Here is a 6,204-nt window from a genome sequence, read left to right as displayed (position 1 = left end):
AATTTAAGTTCATTCATAAATCTGAAATTATAAAAATAATTGAGTTCGTCTGTTAATCAGTTGGGATTTAAAAACACCAAACTGCCGGTTAATTGATTCGATCTAGTTATCAATCGAAATACCTAATTAGTAACCCTATTTTTAACTAAATATGGCGATTCCACAACCTCAAGTCAATGCTAATGTGCCCCCACTTGACCAGCAAGTACAACCGCAATATGCAGGTAATCCACTGGGATTATCAACCGCGGCCACCCAGCTAATTTTTTTTTCGGACAATAATAAAAAAATCTTGACTCACCAAATGATCAAGGTGAACACTTGCATATTTCAATTAGCTTGTGGATTCTGCACTGCAAAGTCTTAGAAGACACCGTTCCAAAAGGCTGCTCCTGACTCACTTCCTTTTTGCTTTCTTTTTCACAACACTTGGGTACTGGTAGGACTTTCACTTAAACGTAGTATGTACACACCGGTGTAACTGTACCTTACCTTCTTCATCTGATGCGGAACTAATCATTACAATGTCCCCATTTTCTTCCACCAATTCTGATGATTCGATGTTGTCAAAATCGACGGGACGCCACAAAGCCATTTCAAATATTTCAACAAATTTTGCAAAGCAACAGTCACTTACGAAAGCTTAGACGAAAATGAATAGTCACTCACGAAAGCTCAAAACAAAATGAAAAGAAAGTTTTAAAGTTTTGCAAAATGACCTGCTTAAGAGTGTTTGTTTTTCCTAAAATTCCCAGAAAATTACCTGCCCCATTTTAATAATAACTTATTAACCATATGGCCTTTTTAAATTACTTAAAATATTTAGTTGACATCAATAACAAATACATCAAAAAACAACAAAATATTAAAATATTTTAAGTAAGCTGCGACGTGCGTTCATTAGAAAAACTCATGCAAAAGGAGAATGTATTTTTTTTTAGATCCAGTGATTAGATTACAGAATTTGGAAACCAACTCGTCTCTTCCCTTTCAGACAAGAAAAAAGTAAATAATCCGACCCTGGTAAAAACTGACCTGTTTCCTTCGTTTTTTGGCCTGGGTGGGTTCCACTGATTTATGATATGTTTACCCTCTGGTTTACTCTTAACAAAACCGCATTTAATCTAAAAGTAATGAAATTCTTACTAGGTCTTAGCAAAACGATATTAGAGTAATTTAAATTATTTATTTAGTAAATGATTTTACAATAACAACCAGAATGAACTTAAGTCTAAATATCACAATATATATATGTGATTTCGGTGTTACCACCTACTTAAGCAAAGATAAAAGAACATTGGTGGTAATCCTAAATAAAACAATAACATTGTTTGGTTTAGAGAGGGAGGTTTTACAAAGAGACAATCGTTAACTATCGAAATTTTACGTGATACATGTATTATGAAATTAATTTGGAATCATTTGTAAACACGGATATACCAGGTGAATACAAAGTATGGAACCAAGCGTTTTTCGTAAACTAAGCACTTTACGAAAAAAATTATTAGTGTAGCGTAAAATACAATTTAAAAATGTGACCATTTATCAATAATAACATTTTTCGAAATTTCTTTTAGTTTACGAGTTCTGGAATTTTTTTTTTAAATGGCAACCCACCATGGTAATTTTTTTAATTAAAGATTATGATCTAAAAATGACCTCTAATTAAATAAAATTATTTTTTAGCCAGTACTTTTTTAAAAATTAATTGTTAAATTTGCGTTCCGAGCTTGTCACGAAGATGTTCCGAACTTAACCGAAGTGGTTGTTTCATGCATTTCATCATGGGAGAGCCGCTGATTTCTATGCAGGTGCTTTGGTGTGGTTTCGAATGGACTAAAAATAGAAGAAAATGATTTGTTATTAGATTTTTTGATCCATCCGGAACCACCCCAAAGCACCTGCACAAAAAACGTTCTCTCCAACGACTAAAGCCATGAAACGACCCCCTTGTTCAAGTTCGTAAAATCTTCGTGATGGGCTCGGAACGCAACTTTAACAACAATTTATTAAAAAAAAATGTACTGACTAAAAAAAATATGTTTAATTAGACGTCATTTTTCATAATCTTTAATTAAAAAAATTACCATGGTGGGTTGCCATTAAAAAAAAAAAATTACGCTACACTAATTATTTTTTTCGTAAAGTGCTTAGTTTACGAAAAAAACCGCTTGGTTCCATACTTTTTATTCACCTGGTATAGAATCATTAAAATTATTGGATTTATCTGGTGTTGAATTTTTGGAGATCGTGTTATTACACCGGACATACGTGGTTTAAGAAACTGTTTCCCTAATGTGTTTGGTTTGAGTTTATTGAATTTATAATTACCCACTGCATTGACACTGCACGTACATTGGAATATGTAACACGTGCTGTCGAAAGAAAGTTTTATACCAACTTTGGTCGGACTTTTGTATATTGTCGGGGAAGAATTAACGGGAAATCGACGGAAAAATGTTCGCACAGAATTGAGGATGGAAATTTCCCACTGGAGGATCAAGGGGATGAATGATAAGAGTCCACAGCCAGTGAATAACCCTCACCAACATTAGTTGCTAATCAGGGATTGGAATCCGCAAGGAGGTCAAGGCCATAATCAGGGTCAATTCCAATACCCTCAATTGGTAACTGCCGCTATGGCATCACAATTAAGGCTCCAGATCCCCTGAAAAGCTGGCATATACCTATTATTATATTTCGGATATTGTAGACCCTACTTATAAAATGAAAAAACAAAAAAAAACTAAATCTTTAAATTGGTGATTTTCTGAAGATGTTAAAAAGAAGAAATTGAAGGAGGAAGAAGACCAGGTGGACCTTGTTACTACTAGTTTCACAGAGGAAAAAACAATGAGACGCCTATAACACAGCTGAGTCTAAAAACATCTTTCGACTTGCGTACTGATTACACATTTAAGGCTCCAGACCCCCTGAAAGCTGGCGTATACCTATAACATGTAAATTTATTTCATTGTTTTTAGCCGCAAATTTAGACTTGAAGAGTTTCTTGATGTTTGTAGTGTTTCTTTAAAGGTAAATGGAGACCAGGGAAATATTCCCGCTTTAAATAAGTTAATAGATATTTTTTTATTGAATAAAATGTGAAAATCTCAATTATTAAGATTTTTTGATAACGGTATACCGTATTGAATTAAAAAAAAAACATTTTATAGGTAATTTAAAAATACAGTGCCCTGATATAATGCAAATTTGATAACTGTTCTTGATTCTTTGATATAAAGCAAAAATTAAATTGAAAGTAGGCAACCATAATACACATCATTTCATAATGTCGTGTACCTGCTGTAAGATATACGACCGCACCCCAGGGTGTAACCCACAATATGATCGTTTTATTGCGTTTGTTCAAAGCAAAGATATGCATCTGCACCCCTCAAGAAGAGAATTGTTAGTACATTCCAAAACTTCATTTTTTAATTATTCGTCTATTTAAAAATAAATTAAAATAATAGATAGGTTTAATATAAAGGCAGTAAGCCCAATACGTAAACCTAAAAAATTAAAAATTAAAATATAATATTTATATTAATCTCACTGAGGACGGTTTTTGCTTAGGAATTATTATATGGGTTGGTCTTTACGGACAGCTCTAATTAGCCAAATTAATTTTGTGTTAAAAACGATTCTAGGTATTTGTGTTATGTTTATCGTTATTGTGTTATGTGTATTACAAAAAGTTAAAATAAATAAAAAAACAAAAATTAATTTGTCCAGCAAGAACCACGAGCATTCTTGCCAGGAAAAGGATAGGATGGTACCAGAAATGATTTATTAAGGAACGAAGGAAAGAAATTATTGATAAAAATATATTGGGCTATTGCAAAAGGTCAGATCAGTTTGTGCCCCACACATACTACATTTTGTATTTAAAAACACTTTTGAGGGTGTCGTCCTGATTTTTAGCACTAGGAGAAATCGAAGTGGGGTAAGGGACGCAAATTTTGTCGCCGGAACGTGGCGGTACCTTGTAGCGAGTACTCGAATGAACTTATTTGGCCAAAAGAATTCTAGCAAAGGCTGAATGCCATGCAGTACCTTTTTCAAGAGAAATGATATAAAGGTTAAAGCAACCAGCTCTCTTGAAACTACGTCAGTGCTGAAAAAATTGTGAAGGGAAAACTTGGAAATCGGAATCGAATTTGAGGGACAGACGGAGCAAATCGCCATCCTTTCTAGTAAATGTTTTAATGCTTGTACCTATGAACAAATGGAACTTTTGCGTGTTTTTAAGACATTTGAAATAAATATGTAGTTGTTTTAGTTGCACCGAATTTTGTTTATTGAATTTTTTAATGTCAAAGTAATAACAATTCGATAAATTCCGTTTTCTAAAATATGTAAATTAACTATTTGTTAGCAGTATTCAACCACGATATCCATCACACAATGGGCCGTCAGTGACCGTAAAGCGTTCGATCTCCTAGAAAAAGCTGTTCGGCTTGGCCCATCTGGGACCATAATTTAGGACTATTATGTAGTGTGCTGTTTTGTCAATCTTTTGGCGAATATACCGTTCTATTGGTTTTATTTTAATTTTGTTACTCTTACATTATTTAAGCTACAAATGTGAAATTTAGCTCACTTTCGTAGCAAACCCTAGCACATATATGTAAACAAGTTCTCATACCGTTCTCAAAAAGTGTAAGAATGATTTGTTTTGTCATCTGTCAACAGCTGAAAAAAAATAGTCATCTTCAAAAACACGTAAAAAAAGATTTACAAAATTGGAACTAAATGTAATAAATGAAACTGATAATTTTTTAAAAGAATCTTTTAAAAGACAAAACTATAAATTTGAAATTAATAATATGTGAATCTTTAGTTTTTCGTAGCTCTTATAATTTTTTTACAAGAATTCCTAAGTTTGGTTTAAATTTTATTGAGGGTCGGGTGTCTATTGTGTGGCACCCCGGGGCACTAAAGTAAAGATATCCCAGGCAAAACATTGACCATAAGTACCGTTTTTTCTGCACGTTTTTCCAGTTTGTATTAATATCCCGGCAATAAGTATAAAATATCTCTTAAACAAATTACATTCTTTGGAACAAATTTTTGTATACAGTCATCATAGATTCGCCCAACACCCAACAAATTTAGATAAATATTATAGATCTTTTTTGTGACACTTGATGATTACTCTTCCCATTATACCGGTACTGTCAACATATAAAAAAATAATAGTAACTAAAACGCGTAACTAAAAAATCCGAGTAAAAATCTCAATATACCCAAAAGTCTTTTGTTTCGACGAATGTCATGAAAGACAAAAAACATCTTATTATTCTTATTAATTTAATTATTGATTTACATTTTAATCTCTAGTCATTAAGAAAAATCAATGTTTAGTGACTATAATTATAATTTTTTTTTAAATATTTTTAAATACTATACTAAACTTAATGCTATAATTTAAATTCAATATAGTTTTGCTTCAAAAGCATCCCTTTATTTTAGGCGTTCTGTAACATAGTTATCTCATGAAATTACTCCCCTGTAAGAGAACGCACATTAACGCGCCTTATTTACAAGTACAAAATTAAATACTCCTAAATAATTCTGTCCCAGATGGTGCTAGTACATGACTGTTGTGATGTCTATTTTTTCAAGTCGGCATTGGCTTACCTTTATTTCCACATTTGTAATGATAATGGAATAGGGCGACCCTATTAGACAGTTGCTGAACGAACAAATCGTCAAAAAGCACATAAAATGTGTCCGAGCTAAGGGGTATGAGTCTAAACTAAGATTGAATGACACTAAAATCGTCCGAAATGACATGCCTTCAGAAAATTCGATAAGAAATCAAAATGCATATGTTGAGCCACTCTATTTTTTTTAAGTAAATGCTTTAATCTTTGGACAACGGTTTGACATAAATTTAAAGTTGATTTTACACATTAATCAACTAGAAAAAAATTCTAAAGATCATCGCTTCAATACTGTTTTTTTAGGTGTTTTTCAACTCGATTAATTTTGCATTTGTAAAACCTAATTTGTATTGAAAAATATGTCATTCCCCGAAGAAAAGTATTAAGTTTCAAATGCCGTTTTCAAAAATTCATTTGGTTTTGTCAATCTCTAGTCTTATCGAATTAATTGAACGCTTGCATTTGCCGTATGCTTTACTACACGGGACGACAACGTTAAGCCCCAAATGTGTTTTTTGAATGATGTTAATGT

The 6,204-nt window shown here is 32.4% G+C and overlaps 1 long non-coding RNA gene across 1 annotated transcript in view; it reads right to left on the bottom strand.

Moving 5' to 3' along the window:
• Positions 1–561, bottom strand: part of LOC123010068 — a 13,184-nt gene extending 12,623 nt beyond the window's left edge. Inside the window, exon 1 of the long non-coding RNA XR_006413072.1 lies at positions 302–561. This is a non-coding gene — a long non-coding RNA (uncharacterized LOC123010068). The remainder of the gene's footprint in view (positions 1–301) is intronic.
• Positions 562–6,204: the final 5,643 nt, after the last annotated feature.

The sequence above is a fragment of the Tribolium madens genome, unplaced genomic scaffold (genome assembly GCF_015345945.1).
Source record: "Tribolium madens isolate multiple individuals breed KSU strain unplaced genomic scaffold, Tmad_KSU_1.1 Scaffold_7;HRSCAF=85;Tcas5.2_LG10, whole genome shotgun sequence".
Lineage (NCBI taxonomy): Eukaryota > Metazoa > Arthropoda > Insecta > Coleoptera > Tenebrionidae > Tribolium > Tribolium madens.
This window is presented reverse-complemented; position numbering and strand designations above follow the sequence as displayed.